We start from the raw sequence: 15,347 nt of genomic DNA on the forward strand, positions 1-15,347 counted from the left end.
TGATGACTAATAAGAAACAAAACAAAAAAAACCCTATTTTCTAGCAACAAGTTAAAGACAGCTCCACTTGCATTACTCTACAGAACCGTCCATATGCCAGTGTGAGGCTGCTATTCCAATACCAGCACAGCTAGTCTGCCTTTCCACAAGTGGTATTTTAGCAGAAATGTCAAAGACAGGACAGGTCGTGTGTTTCTCCCCAAGAAGGTCATCCCGTCACCCCTCTCTTCCCCTCCCCAACACGATCCCCAGCTCATGCAAAAATAAATAAATAAATAAATAAAGATTGCAGTAGTAGGATCAGCGTGCACTGCCAGTCCACCGGGGGGCCTTAATTGCTGCCTTCTCCTCCGGCGTCGTCTTGCTGATCACTTGTCCAGAGCGTTAGGTTGTCACGAGGAGCTGCATGATGAGTGTGGAGTCCCTGTAGGCGTTTCCACTGAGAGTGTCAAGCTTGGCAATGGCGCCATTGAAAGTTGTCTTGGCCAAGTGGCAGGCTTGCTCTGTGGCATTCTGGATCTCATAGTAGAAAACGCAGTAGTTAAGGGCCAGGCCTAATCTAATGGGGTGAGTGGGCTGCGTGTGCCCTTTGCTGACCTCATGGGCTTCGCCACGTGTCTTCTCAGATGACTCTTCGAAGGTCGCCCTCTTCTCTCCAGTGGTGACTTTGGCGAGGTAGCGGTAATAGTCCCCTTTCATATTCAGGTAGAACACTTTGCTGTCATACTGGCTGTCCTGGCAGTTCTTGATCGGGTATTTCTCCAGCAGGCTCAGCTCATCCTGACACACCACCTTCCAGCTCCTTGTCTATTTTTTCACGGTAAGCACGCACCATGTCTACCTTCTAGTTACCCTCTGCAGATATCTTCTGCTCAGCGCTACTAATGACCCTCCACAAAGAACGGCGTGCCCCAGCTACACTCTTGTAGGCCACAGAGAGAAGGTTTGCTCTTCACTAGACACTGGCTCCTTCAGCTCTGTCACGTTCTTCGAGGCCGCGGCCCTGTAGTCCTAGCGTTCCGCCTGCTCCACCAGCCAGGCTTCTGCACCAGTTGCTCGCGGTCCACAGTCTTCACGGGCTGTTTCGGGCCGGGCGAGGAGACCAGGGCGGCCTGGAGCCCGGGGTGCTGGAGGGACCGACCCAGGCTGCGGCTAGAGCTGCGACCCTGGGACCGGGCATGAGGCATCTGCCGGGTCTTTCTTATTCTCTGGGGGTCTCCCCTGCACCCAGCACAGAGCCGGGCACACAGTGGGTGCTCCCTTAATGATATCGAATGAATCTGTGGATTCATTAATGAGCAAAATGGCCTGGCATGGTGGCTTCAGTCTTGGGGGAGGGTCGTGGGCGTGTGTGACACTTTAATGGACCGGGGGTGGGGAGAGGATGACTTAAGAAGAGACAGGGGAGGCAAGGGCCTCAGAACTGGGAGTGGGTGTGGTCAAGGAGTTGAAGGGGTGGGGAGGCAGGCCTGGACTCAGCGAGACTTGGTGGTTGCCTTCAAACGTCTGAAGTGCTGCCCTGGAGGAGGGAGTTGGGGGCTGATCAGGCATGATGAGAAGCCAGGGCTCGTTAAATATAAGGAAATCTGTCTAACAGTTTGTACTGTCAAACACCAGCATAAAGGTAGTGAGTCCCCCCTTACTAGAAGGGCTCAGCCAGGGCTGGGCAGTGCCTGGTGGGGCTACAGTAGAGTAGGGTCTCAAACTTTTCTTTTCCAAACTCCAACCAATGTAAAAGTATAGTTCATGCTGCAGTCCTCCTCTACACACGTACAGAGAGTTTTTTAAAATGCTACTGCTGACCCACTCTGTTCGCATGAGACCCTACTGCCTGGTGCTCAGCACAAGCCTGGGGAATGCATCGCACTAGTTGGCCCCAAGGCCCTGTCAGGTCTGGGACTCTGTGGCTGTCTGTCTTCTCAAGGAATTCAAACTCCTGTGAATAGTCAGATGAGGAAAACTCATTTAAGAAGGTAAATCTTTGTTTTAAAAACTCACAAAACATTTACTCTTTGCTTATAAAAGAGTGCTTAGTGTTGAATATACCAAAAAGCAAAAAGAATGAATGTCACTGACCACTCAGAGAATGCCAATGTTAATATTTGGGTATATTTTATTCCAAGTCTTTTTTTTTTTTTTTTTTTTTTTTTTTTTGACTGGGAGATCCTGAGCACCCTTTATCTCTCATTATCCACCTTCCTTACACACCTATGTGTATTTTTCTCTCTGTGTGACTTATTTTTTTTTTTTTTTGCGGTAACCAGGCCTCTCACTGCTACAGCCCCTCTCGCTGCGGAGCACAGGCTCCAGATGCGCAGGCTCAGCGGCTACGGCTCACTGGCCCAGCAGCTCCGCAGCACGCGGGATCCTCCCGGACCGGGGCACGAACCTGCGTCCCCTACATCGGCAGGCGGACTCCCAACCACTGCACCACCAGGGAAGCCCTAAGTCTTTCTTTTTTTCTCGTTGTATATAGCTCTTTAAAAAACTTTTGCAATAACATGGCATAAACGATTTTGTGAACGTTTTACTACACACTGTTTTATTGTTTTTCCTGATTGCTCTATATTCTTCCACAAGATTATTTTTAATGAATGCATTATATTTTATTGTACTAATACATCATAAGAACTTAACCAAATTCTAGTTGTCATCAATTAGGCAATTTCCAGTCTTTGCTATGTACATATGTTTTAGTATACTTGGCCTGTAATTTCATTTGGATAAATTCCTAGAAGTGAATTTTGAAGAGTAGAAGTAAAATCTTAAGACTTTCATTACATATTAACAAATTACTTTCCAGAAATATATGATTTTATAATCCCAAGAGCAATTATGAATGTGAGCTTCTCCATATGCTCATCAATCCTGGTTATTGTCATTTATTTGAAATCTTTACAAATGTGATTTTTTTAAAAAAATGGTATCTTGTTTTGATTTTACATTTCTTTAAATACTAGTGGGATTGAAAACCTCTGTGTATTTCTTTGTTTATTCATGTCCTTTGCTCCCATCTTTATTTTATTTTAAAGTATTATTACTTTGTAACAATAATATATGATATTTAATATATAAACAGTGAATATATATATCTATAAACATATAAATATTATGCTTATATATTAAGGATATCTTGCAAATATGTTGCAAATATTTTTCTTTAGTTATTTAAAATTGCTTTTCAAGTTGACTTATGCTTTTTGTTTTACATACAGGGTTAACCTTCTTTTAAAATATTGCCAAGTGTATTTGAAATGTTTGGACTTTGCATGTGATTCTTCTTTCTTCACTGCCCCCTCTGCCTCTTCCCTCCCCACCATGCACACTACAGATGTAGATAAGCAAGTACTCTTTATGGTTGGCGAGGGTTATCTCATTTTCCGATCTCATTTTTTTTCCACCACTCTCCAGGTCACAGTCAGGTTATGACCATGGTTAAACAGAAGGGTCATGGGAGAAAAGGCAACTGTGGATATTCTATGTTCTAGACTACTCATCCCTATAATCCCAAACTGCAGCCATGCTGGGGATTCAGGCCCCAGTCTCTTTCCTGGGCACAAAGCCCTGTCACCCCGACTCTGCTCCACATGGGACAGAGCTGGGTTAGCCTGCACTCCTCCTGGTGTCCTCAGTCCTGTCCCTGGTGGGCTTGTCGGGAAGATTCCAGGGCGGAAAGGCCTTCGAAACCTTGTCTCTTGGGCCGGGCACAGCCATTCCTGTCTGGGATCGGGCCTCTCACAAGCCCCCAACCTCCATCTGCCTTTCCAGCCCTGACCACTCCACCAGCACACTCTCTTTCAAACTACAGATGCTTTCACCGTTGGAGGAGGTTAAGTAGCAAGAGTGAAAAGCTGTGGAGAGAGACAGACCTGTGTTCTAACTCTGGCTCTGGCCCCTGTTAGCTGCAAAATCCTGGACAAGTTACTTAACCTCTGAGTTACTCAGAGACAGTTAGTTATCTGCATGCAAATAATTTATTTACATATAAGAGGCAGGATAGCAAATAGGCTGTTGGTAATGGACAAAAGCAAAACAGGATTTTTAAAAGACGGGAGAGGAAAAAATTTTCTGGGAACTGTGATTTTCTTTTTATATTTTCTTTGTCAGTTGATAAGTGGGTGGCTGGGTGCGAGGCCCATTTAGGCAATCAGCCCTGAGCAGGCTGGCTGGGCCTTGGAAGGCAGCAGTTTTCATTGTTTACGGATTCTCTGGGAAGCTTGAGAGTTTAGCATGGGGTATACAGGAGGGCAGACTCTGTGAGGTCTGCCATGCCCCTCGTGTAGGCTGAGTCCTCACCACTCTCTCATGGGAATCTCTCCCAGTAACCACCTCCCGGGTTAGAACTGTGAAGGCTTTATGGGTAAATACCCATATGGGTTATTTATATATATAATATAACCCATTATATATATATATAAATATGGGTTAAAACAGGACAGTCGGGTCTCTGCTATAATGCTTGTCTCAGAAAATACTAATTTGTTCCAGTGCAATTGATACATGAGGGAATAATTTGAACCTACTGCAAATTTCACATTTGCTGATGAATGATTTCATCTTCGGGACACACTAGGTGAAAGCAGAAATCTACACCCAGATGAACCAAGCCGCCTAGGAATACAAAAAACACATATGGCCACACCCCAGACATCTCCAGCTACCTCAGTTCACCGTATCCTTCCATATCTGGTATCGCATAACTGATACCCTCGACCGTCCACCGTAACATGCAGCCACCCATGTCCAGGAGTCAACATCCCTTCCAACACTCACATCCAGAAGCCAGCTTCAGGTCTTTCTTGAGGTAAAGTGCCATACTTATTATCGTCCTGATGAACTTCTTAACCATTCGATGTGTAAAACCATGCTAGCGTTTTAACTAGGTGTATTTTTTAAAGTTTTTATTTATTTATTTTTTTTTGCGATACGTGGGCCTCTCACTGTTGTGGCCTCTCCCGTTGCGGAGCACAGGCTCCGGATGCGCAGGCTCAGCAGCCATGGCTCACGGGCCCAGCCGCTCCGCAGTATGTGGGATCTTCCCTGACCGGGGCACAAACCCGCGTCCCCTGCATCGGCAGGTGGACTCTCAACAACTGCGCCACCAGGGAAGTCCAACTAGGTGTATATTTTACGTGTCACTGACAAAGTTTTTGAGTGTTGTGCCCCAACCTCATTTTCCCCATAAGCCCTGTGATTTTTATTCCACGATTTTGCAGAGCACTGTAAATTTTAGTAACACACGTGCAGTACTGTAGCCAGGACCAGCTACATAATATGTGGGGTCCAATGCAAAATGAAAATGTGGGCCCCCTTGTAAATAAAAACTAAGAATTTCAAGATGATGGCAGCAGAGCATTAAACCAAGCTCGGTGCCCTCCTAATCCTGAGGTCCTGTCTGCCTGCACAGGGACAAACCCATGAAGCCAGCTCTGGTTGTAATAGAACTGACTATGCTAGCACGTAGTAAGTACTTGATAAATGTTAGTTGTCATTCCTATTGTGGTTTCTTTAATGTTTAAGCTATTTTCACACTGTAAGGCAGAAATTCTATAAAGACCCAGTCATTTATTTATCCATTTGACCAACATTTATTGAGACTCATCAGGGGTCAGGCACTGTGCTGGGCGCGGAGACCTGGGGGAAGGGAGTACGTGGCACTTGAATGAGTCGCCCTAGTAAACCCAAGGCAGGGGAAACAGCCAACAAGCTGGGTCAGCTGGACTTGGGTTTCCCTGGTGTTGGATGTCCGGAGACAATTCCCCTTTGATCTCTCCTGTTTCTGCAAGTCTCGGGAGCAGAGGTACTGACAGCCTTTTGTTCTCCACTATCTTTTCAAGGATATTTATAAAGTGTGAACAGCCTTGGAAGACAGAGATAGTGTCTCCCTCTGGGACAGAAGGCTAATTTGTTTGCCATCCAATATAATAAAGATAACGTCTACCTTGGGGGAAAGGTTGGGCACGTTTTCTTGCAGCCCCTTAAAAAGATTGGCGTTTTCTAAGGTCAGGGTTCCTCAGCTATGATACAAATCCATTGTGTCCCAGCATTCACTTGGGCCTACCTCTGCACTGCCCAGTAGGACTTTGTGGGCAAGGGAAGCCTATGTGAACATGAAGTTCAGGCTACTTGCTGCTCCTTGAGTAATAAAGCCCTTTGTCTCTGTCTTCTACCTGAATCCATGAAACTGTGCAGGCCAGTCCAGGAGAGACCAGGAGGAGGGGCCAGGCCGGGGCACTGGGCACCTGGGAAACACCTGACTGAGCAGGACGGCAGGCAAGGAGGCTAAGGTTTGCCTGGGAAAGAGCCTCAGCAAAGACCTGATGAATAAGCTTCATTCAAACCCTGAGGCACTGTGAGGACCCCCCAGGTAGAGTTGGAAATGGAAAAGACAGCTGCAGGGAGAAGGGAGCCAGGGCAGGAATCCCTGGGGGCAACTTGAGGGAGGACCTCCTCCTTAGCAAGCAGGTGTAGGCCACCTGGAAGCTTGGTCAGAGCTTCCTGATTGGGGGTGGGAGATGGCAGCAAAGCCAGTGAGGAAGGGTCTGAGGTCTCAAAGAATCTTTGGGCACCGGAGGGAAGCCGGGAGCCTCTGGCCAATGCTGTTCCTGTAGAAAAAGCCCCTCCTCCCAGTGATGACGACTTTCACACCCTGGTTCCCACCTACCTTCCCTCTCTCCCTCCCCTCCACGAGCTCAAAGTCCTCCATCCCAGGTAGAAAACAGAAACACCCACCCAAGGAAACCCCCAAACACAGGTGCCTTCTGCACAAAGTCCCCCTCCTAACCCTCGCCTCCCAACACAGCAAGCTGGGAGATGCTGCTCCTTGCAAAGCAGGCTCCTGGCATGTTCCTCAGGCCCTTCTCTGCAATTTCCCTCCTTTCCGAGGCTTCCCTCACTCAGGTCAGTCATTCTGGATTCCAGTCAGGTACCCAAAGGATTTCACCTACATTCCAGGAAATCTGGGTGAGTCAGCTGCCAGCACTTCCCACGTTTCTCATAGTGCCATGCAAGCTGGCAGCACCAAACGGCTAACACCTTGTAGGAGCCCTGGTTTCACTGACTCATTTACTTTTTTTTTTTCCTCATTTACTCTTATTACCACTCCTTCCACGCCCACACCTGGGCTGCATCCGCAGGGGCTGGACTCCCGATCTGCCTCAGTCAGAATGACCATCTTCCTGTGTTCTGGGGACTCTGCCCACAGCAGCCCTTTCCCGTAGTTCGGTAGTTCAGGGTCTGGCCTGGATGCCTGAATCAAACCTGTAAATTTGCTCAGCTCTTCCCTCTGGCCTCCGCATTTTCTCCTTGCCTTCCTCACCCGCTGTACTCATCTGATGAAAGGCTGTACTTTAGGTCCTGAGAAGGGAACAAGAAGTCGTTGTTTTTTGTTTGTTTGTTTTTAATGTGTCGGTCATTTTTACAGAAACGCAGACTCACGGATATGGCTAAAAGCACCAGTGAATTTTGATTTTGCCTCTCATTCTTGCCGAGGGCTGGTGGGGAAGGAAGGAGAGGCTCTAACCAAAGAATAAGGGTTTGGGTTTCACGCTCTTCATTTTTTTTTTTTTTCCTTTGCTTCCAGTTTATTTTGACATCTATAGTGACAAGAGTCATAAAATGGGTTTTAATTAAATACCATAAAGCAATTGGAAAGAAACAACTCCCTTAATTGTTTTACTGGTAGAAAACCCTCTGGTCAAAAATCTCACCTAAACTCAGACGCATATATCTGTTGTCACCTTGATATCTTCACTTGAGTATCTCATCGATACCTCCTACCTCAATACATCCCCAAACTCGAATGAATGACTGTAGGTCTGATTTACCAGGTAAAGGCTCAGTTTATGTTGTTGTCCCAGTTGCTCCAATGGTGCCTCCTTTCATTTTCAAATGTGTGCTGTTCGGGACAGAACCAATATGGTCACGCTACCGAAAAGAGACTCATGTCTTCCTCTCCTGCAACCTCCCTCCATGCCTCCAACTTACTACTCCACTGATGTTCCCTTTCTCAGTTACTGGCACCATCCTCTTTCCTGTGGCTCAAAGTGGAGCAGAAGAATGACCCTCTCCCATCAAGCCTTGTCGGTTCTATCTCTGAAACCTTTCTCCAACCAAGCATTTCTCCACCTCCCTGCCACTGTACCTCTCCGTACACCATCATCTCTTGCCTGGGCTATTCTATGAGGCCTCCTCTCTCATCTAGTCTCGCTCTTTCACAACTTGATTTCCACCTTTTTTGAACCAAAAGTTGGATCACGTCACCCCTGCTTAAATCCCTGCAATGGTCTCTCATTGCCCTTGGATGAGGAGTGCCCAAAGGAGCAGCCTTTTGTGATAGGCCCTAGTGTGATAGCCTAGTGTGATAGGCCCAACAAACCATGAGTTTCATGTTCTTAATCCTTTAGGCAAAGTACAGTGATCTTTACTCCGATGGCATGGGGTAGGGGGGTGGGGGGGGCCTCTGAAAGCCAGGTCCTTGTAGGTGTGTGCCTGCTCTTGGCAGAGGGGCAAACTATCCAAAGGCGGTGGCCTAACTATCTCATAGGGACCAGGGGTTTGGGGTTTGGCTGCCCAGGACTGTTAAAAGTGATCAGACATTCAGGGGCTCTCCAGGCAATAACAGTCAGGAAAACTTTCAAAGCATTTTTAGAAAGCCAATCTCACACTTAAATTAGGCTAATATGATAAGTATAAATTATATATACTAGTATATCACATATCACAATAATTTAATAATTATATAATATATATTATTTATTATAAGATATTGGAGCCTACATTTGAAGTCCCGATGTACAGGTTGCATCCAGGGCCTGCAGGCTTTCACTACTCTGTGAGATAGTCTAGTGTCAGAATAAGAAAAAAGCACTCAAAAATATCCTTCCAGGACTGGCGTCTTCCCTGCCCTTGCAGAGTGGTGTGTGTGTGTGTGTGTGTGTGTGTGTGTGTGTGTGTGTGTGTGCGCGCGCGCGCGCGCACGCACGGGGCAGCAATGGTGGGGGGCGGGGAGTGGGCTGACCAGCCCAGCTGCGGAATGCCTGATGACAGGGTGGGGTGGCTTATTTTTAAATACATTGTCCTGTCCCTCACCCCTTGCCCACCCTTATTTTCTTCTCCATGTTGAGAAGGAAACCAGGAAATGTGACACCTTCACTCAGCTGTAGTAAGCCCACATTGGAGAGCGAGTGCAAGGCTGAAACCGTGGTGGTGGGGGGCAGGTGCGGTCGGCTCCAGCTGGGCCCTGCTCTCCTGCTGTCTCCACTTCCCTGGGCAGTGGAGGGTGGTCTCGGCATGGCAGGAGGCCACCAGGCTGGGGGCTCCTGGGTCTGCTGCCTGCCCAGCTTCCCCCCTCCCCTTGGAAGTTAGATCAGGTGATTAGTCCCATCCATTTCCCTGGGTCACCCAGCCTGGCTTGTGGCTCAGGTGTGACTGAGGGCAGGCGTTTGGGGATTTCCAGGGCCAGCCCGGGGGGAAGTGGGCTCACCTGCCGGGCTTCCCTGTGGAGGCCATCTGTCCTCTACCGTAACGACCCACACGTACCCTTTGCAAGCTTTCTTCAAAGAGGTTTTATTGGGCTGGATGGGTGTCCCCCCAAACTCATGTCGCCTCAGAATGTGACTGTATTTGGAAATACAGTCTTCACTGATGTCATCAGCTAAGTTAAACTGAGGTCATACTGGATTAGTGTGGGCAGTACTCCAATGACTTTTGTCCTTATAAGAAAAGAGACAAAGACACACAGCGGGAAGATGGCCATGTGGTGACGGAGGCAGAGACTGGAGTGATGCAGCTGCAAGCCAAGAAATGCCAAGGATGCTGTCAACCACCAGATGGTAGAGAAGGCAAGGAAGGATTCTTCCCCGGAGCCTTTGGAGGGAGTGTGCTTTTGCCAACAACTCGATTTAGGATTTCCAGCCTCCAGAGCTGGGAGAGAATACATTTCTGTTGTTTTAAGCCACGAAGTTTGTGGTACTTTGTTACGGCAGCCCTGGGAAACTAATACGAGAGAGATCCTCTTGGACTGCCCTCAGTGAGTCTGTTCCATTGCTCAACATACACCCAGACCTCAGGACCACAAACCCAGAGGGCCCATCAGTAAATGCCCCTCCCCCCATGTCTAGATCCCTCTAGATTGTGACCCTGTGACGGCAGGGGCTATATCTTATTCATCTCAGCATCCCCTGTGCTGGGCACAGTGCCTGGCACACAGGTTCACAGAATAACAGGGCTGTTGGAGTGCCAGGCTGACCCTGAGTTTTGTTGCCTCCACTGTAGCCTGGGGAGAGGGCTTGCTGGGACTCCCTGGCTCTGCTCCCCTTCCCTCCCCTTGGCCGACCCCCCCAGCTTCAGCTAGTTCCTCTCCCCAGGGAGGTGGGGGAAGGAGAGGACCTCACTTCCCAGCTAGGTTTTGCTCTAGGACCACTTCCATTTTCTTCTCTGATCCTCTGGTTAAATTCCCCTACCCCATCCTCCTTCAAATTCCTTCTGGATTACTTTCTCTAGAATATCACCTGGGCTATGTAGCAAGTCTCAGTTCTTCAAATGAGAGGCCTGGCAGCTGGTCCTGGATCAGGGCTGGGAGCTCACCCAGGAAGACATCCTTGAGGGACTCCACCTGTTTCCCAATCCACCTGCGGAGTCCTTAATCCAACCATCATTTTAGCTCATCTGACTAATGATCTCATTTTACTGTTGGTTTTGCCTCTACCATTAGACTGTCAGCATTAGACCCCAAGTGTCTGGGAATATGCTCACACCTTGTAGACTTGGCGAATTCATGTTCATTGACTTCCTGCTGTAGGAGAAGGAAGATCAGAGCAGTGTAGCAAAACATACCAGTCCTGATTCTAGCTTAAGGAAATGAGCTTAAATAGGAAATCATCTCCGCACTACTTGTAATAGGGACAAGTCCAACTTAATTAAATACATTAAGCCCATGTCCAACTTAATTAAATAAATTATATGGCAGTCCACTCAATGAAACATTATGCTGACTTTAAAAATGTGTGCGTGAAGTGTTTCATAACAACGAGAGGAAATGTTTAGGTTTAAATTTATGTGGTAAAGTAGAATCCAAATGTATCTGTGATGTGATAGATTCAAACTATGTACATGAGCTATTCCTGGAAAAGTAGCTAGAAATCTATCAGTGTATTAAGAGGGGTTTTTCAAACATACTGAGGATGTTTTTCTCCTCTCTACTTTTAAATATTTTCCATATCTGCTATCGTGAGAATGTATTACTTTCATAAGGGGAAAAAAACAGCGATGGTAAACTTTATTTGAAAAAACTCTTTAAGGCCTGGGCTGGGCTCTCTGTCAGAACCCTGTGTTGGAAGTCTCTGCTGGCCACCCTGTCTGAGAGGGCAGGAGGCCCCATCATGACAGCCCTTACTGAGCATTGCCTGTGGACAGAGGTTTAGGCTAGAGGCAGCGGGTCTGACTGGGGTGCTAGGAGTGCACAAGACAACCTAATAACCATGGGAGGAAGAGCGCAGAGCAGAATGAACACTGGAGCCACGGACGCAAGGCCGCATCTGCCGCTGACCAACCGTGTGACCTGGGACACTCCCTTCTCTGTGCGCCCGCACCTCTTCCATGGCAGAATGAGCAGTGTGGACTCCATGATTTCCAAGGTTCTTCCGGTTCTAAAATTATGTTGAGACTCTTTTTTTCTTTCAGAATTTGAGAAGGGAAGCCTACCCGTAGGTCACAGATAGTGAATCTGAGCTCCTAGGTGCTGGCTTTTTGACTGAGCACTGTTGCTAACTTCCAGGACTGAATTTTCTTCTCCTTAAAGTTGAGTGAATGGATAAATTTAGACTCTTGGGCCTCAAGTCAGTCTGCCCCTTCACCCCTGCCCGGGCACTCAGCACAGAGCCTCCTTTTTGGGGACCCCAGGCCTGGAAGATGTTGCTTGGGGAGGCATTAGTCCCCCTCCGCCGCAGAGGGAAAATGAGAAATGAACTAACTGGCGTGAGAACGCAGGGCACTTTTAGAGAAAGGGCCTTGAAGCCCAATCCTGGGAGAATGACAGAGGCCTTTGTGTGGCCCAAACACCAGGGCCCCAGCTTCCACCACGGCCTGGGAGCCAAGATCTCACAAGCAGAGCTTGCCCTTTGTCACCTCGGCTCCCTCATCCACAGTGGCCTGACAGCAACACATAGCACACTCCCGTGGTGGGTCCAGCCATGGGGGAGCCCCCGCCCCAACCGGCGTCAATCCCATTGGTCTGTATCTTTTGCAGCCTGGGAATCTTGCCCTTGCAAGCAGATCTCCCCCTCCTCTGTGTAGCAGGAGCCACGCCCACCAAGACCATAACCACCACCCCCTCCCCTTGCTGGACTGTTGAGTACAGAGCAGTGGTCAGAGAACTTGGAGTTGTACAGATCTGGGTTTGAAACCCAGCTCAGATGGTCAGTCTCTATATCGTAAAATGCTCATCCTCTTTTGAGTGTCTCAGGTTGGGTCCTGCTAGAAGCAAACACTGAGATGGAGTGAAATGGAAAAGTTTATTGGGAATAACACCTGTGAAAGGAAAAGGCAGGAGGCAGGATTGGGCGGGAGCCAGCACAGCTGACAAAGCCACGAAGTCCCTACAGGTTCTGTGGGATGCTCTGGGGTGCAGACTGCCTCTTAAAGGAATCCTGTGGGACTGGAACTAGCCAAGTCCTTGCACCACTGCCTTGCTCAGTCATTGACCTGAGGGTCACCATGAGAAGAGAGTGCTCCTGGCTTCAAAGTTGAGGTGCACCTGAAGGAGCTGACAGCTGGCGCTACCAACTAACCACTCTCCTTGCAGCCAACAGTGTATCCATTCTTAAAGGAGTATTTCTGCGTCTACCTTTGGGAAATAACAGTTCAGCATATAAGCCCCCACCAGCAGAGGATAAGCGCTCAGGGCATGTTAATTCCATTCTTTGGCTTTGGAGCCAGGCAGACCTAGGCTCGAATTCCAGCTTTGTGACTTCCCCGTGTGACCTGGGCAGGAGTGATTCAGGGCAGTTAGCATTCCCCAGTTCCACCTGATCACACAGCCCGGACCGTGACTCAGTCATGATGAGAATGCGTGTTCACTTCCCTGAATATCAGTTTTCTCAGATGTGAGGTGGGGATGGTGATATGTACCTTGCAGGGTTACGGGGACATACATAGGGCCTGGCACTCTAGTTCAAGTCTTAAGATTGAATAAATCAGGATGAATAAATATCTGTCTTCCTGCCCCATCTCAATCTAAGTGTTTTAAGGCCGGCCAGGAGTAACCTTATTAGCAGCATGAGGGTCTATCAGGGCATAAATTATATGGAGGTAAGCAATTTTAACCCCATCCCAAGATGAGAGTCTCCCACTTTGGGTAGCCTAGGAGAGAAGTCTCCTTTAAAGATCTTGACACGCTGCCCAGAACCCAGGCTGAGTCTATTCAAGCCACATCTGTATCTTCCTTCCACGTGAAAATGTCATAATCTTATCCTTGCTCCAATTTACTGATACCCCAAGTCAAGACTAAACTCTCTGGCCCCGCATGGAATATCAACCTCAATTTGGTTTCAGATTCTTGCCCCCGAGAACGCCCAGCAGTCTGCAAGTCTAGGAGGTCTCCATCAGACAGACCTCCGGGAATCTACTCATCTCTTTCCTTCTCACTCACCCCTCTCTGTCCCCATCAGATGCCTCGGGAGGGGAGAAGGAAGGACAAATAGATAAAGAGGGGCATTTGTCATAGAGACCCAGAAGCATACCAACCCTGGAAAATGGGCAAGCCGAGAGGTAGCTGGGCTCAAAGGGAAATGGGAAGGGAACTGGAGGCAGGCAGGGAGAGGATGAATTAGATTCACATGTGCCAACATCCTAAAACCCAAAAGGGATGCAAGAAAGCCCTCAGTATGCAAATGAGCCTGGAATTCTTTTCCAGACTCCTCCTCATGCCCTGCTTCCCTCACTTGTTTCTACCTTCAGGGTTGATGTCAGGATGAAAGGAGAAGCCAAGTGCCCTCTACAGGTGTCTTCACAACTATGAAGCACTTTTACATGTTTGAGCTCATTTTATTTTCACAACCTTTTGGGTAGGTGGTATTTGACAAAGACTTTTGTTTGACTGCACTTTAGTCAGGCTCCTAAACTTCCTTCTAGGCCCGTCTGTGCACTTCCCTGTAAAATCCAGTTTTAGCAAGAGCCCTGCCAAGTCAGTTTAGCAAGAGTGTCCCATCCTCAATATCTGGAACTCTCAATGTCTGATCAGGCGCTTCATCCTCCTCCAGCCCTCCAAGGTGATGTCTGATCACCCTGGCCTGACTTCGGCCAAAAGTCCTGTTAGGTTGGTTTAGCCAGAATCCCCTCACCCCTGATGTTTTTTCATAGTAATTTTCTATCCACTGACCCTTACCCTGCTTCTTGGCTATAAATTCCCACTTGCTCATGCTATATTTGGAGTTGAGCCTGGGTCTACACTGAGGTCCCTTTTCTCACATTGCAAGAGTCCTGAATAAAATCTGTTTTTATGCTTTAACTGCCCATCCAGCTCTGTTTTTTCTTTGACATATTATCCTTATTTTATAGATGAGGAAAATAAGTCTCAAAGAGGCTGTGACTTGCCTTGGGTGGCAGAGCTGGGATTCAAGTTCAGGTATCCTGAGCCCAGTTGGAGTCTTGGCCACCACAGTAGCTCCTGGAGAACACTCTGCGCCTCCAGTGTTCCTTGCATTGGGAAGTGGGAGGGTTGCTGTGTTAGGTCGACAAGATGTCCAACTCTTACTTTGGTCTAACCTGGAATGCTTTTTTCTCTTCTAAATAGGAAACTGTAGTCCAGTAAATGTCACCAAACAAAACACATAGCAAGTTAATAGAAAGAACTCATGAGCAAGAACTGACACAGAAAAACTGATTAAGAGGCCAAGTTGGCCTTGGCATCTATGTACATTTTTTTCAGTGATATCTTCCTCATATCCTGTCCCACTGCTCTATGCTTAAAATTCTTTACCCTTATGGGTTTCCTTCTCCTGGGAAAGAATGGGATCAACGGATCCATACAGAGGTGGGACTGTTGGGGGGACCATGCTACTTTTCTGAAATAGTTGCCCTATAACTGGAAAGTCCAGCCTTTGGGCTTTGGCTGTAATTGGGATTTCAGCTTCAGAAAGCAAGTAGCCGACAAGGTGGTGGAGCCTTCCTGGTCCTCTGAGACGGCACCACAGTGTAGCCATCCACTCCTCTTTGGATGGCTCCTGGTTTCTGCCTGGGAATGTGGAAATGCCGATTCCTCATCCTAGGCTGTGCAGTGAGAGCCTGAGCTCCCTGCCTGGGGACCAGTCACTCCACAGACCCCACACTCAGGGAATGAAGTCTGGAGA

At 47.9% G+C, this 15,347-nt stretch overlaps 1 pseudogene; it reads right to left on the reverse strand.

The window, feature by feature from the left end:
- Positions 1-331: 331 nt before the first annotated feature.
- On the reverse strand, positions 332-1,187 carry LOC103089398 (14-3-3 protein gamma pseudogene; annotated as a pseudogene).
- Between the last annotated feature and the right edge of the window lie 14,160 nt (positions 1,188-15,347).

The sequence above is a fragment of the Lipotes vexillifer genome, unplaced genomic scaffold (genome assembly GCF_000442215.2).
Source record: "Lipotes vexillifer unplaced genomic scaffold, Lipotes_vexillifer_v1.1 scaffold853, whole genome shotgun sequence".
NCBI classification, from domain to species: domain Eukaryota; kingdom Metazoa; phylum Chordata; class Mammalia; order Artiodactyla; family Lipotidae; genus Lipotes; species Lipotes vexillifer.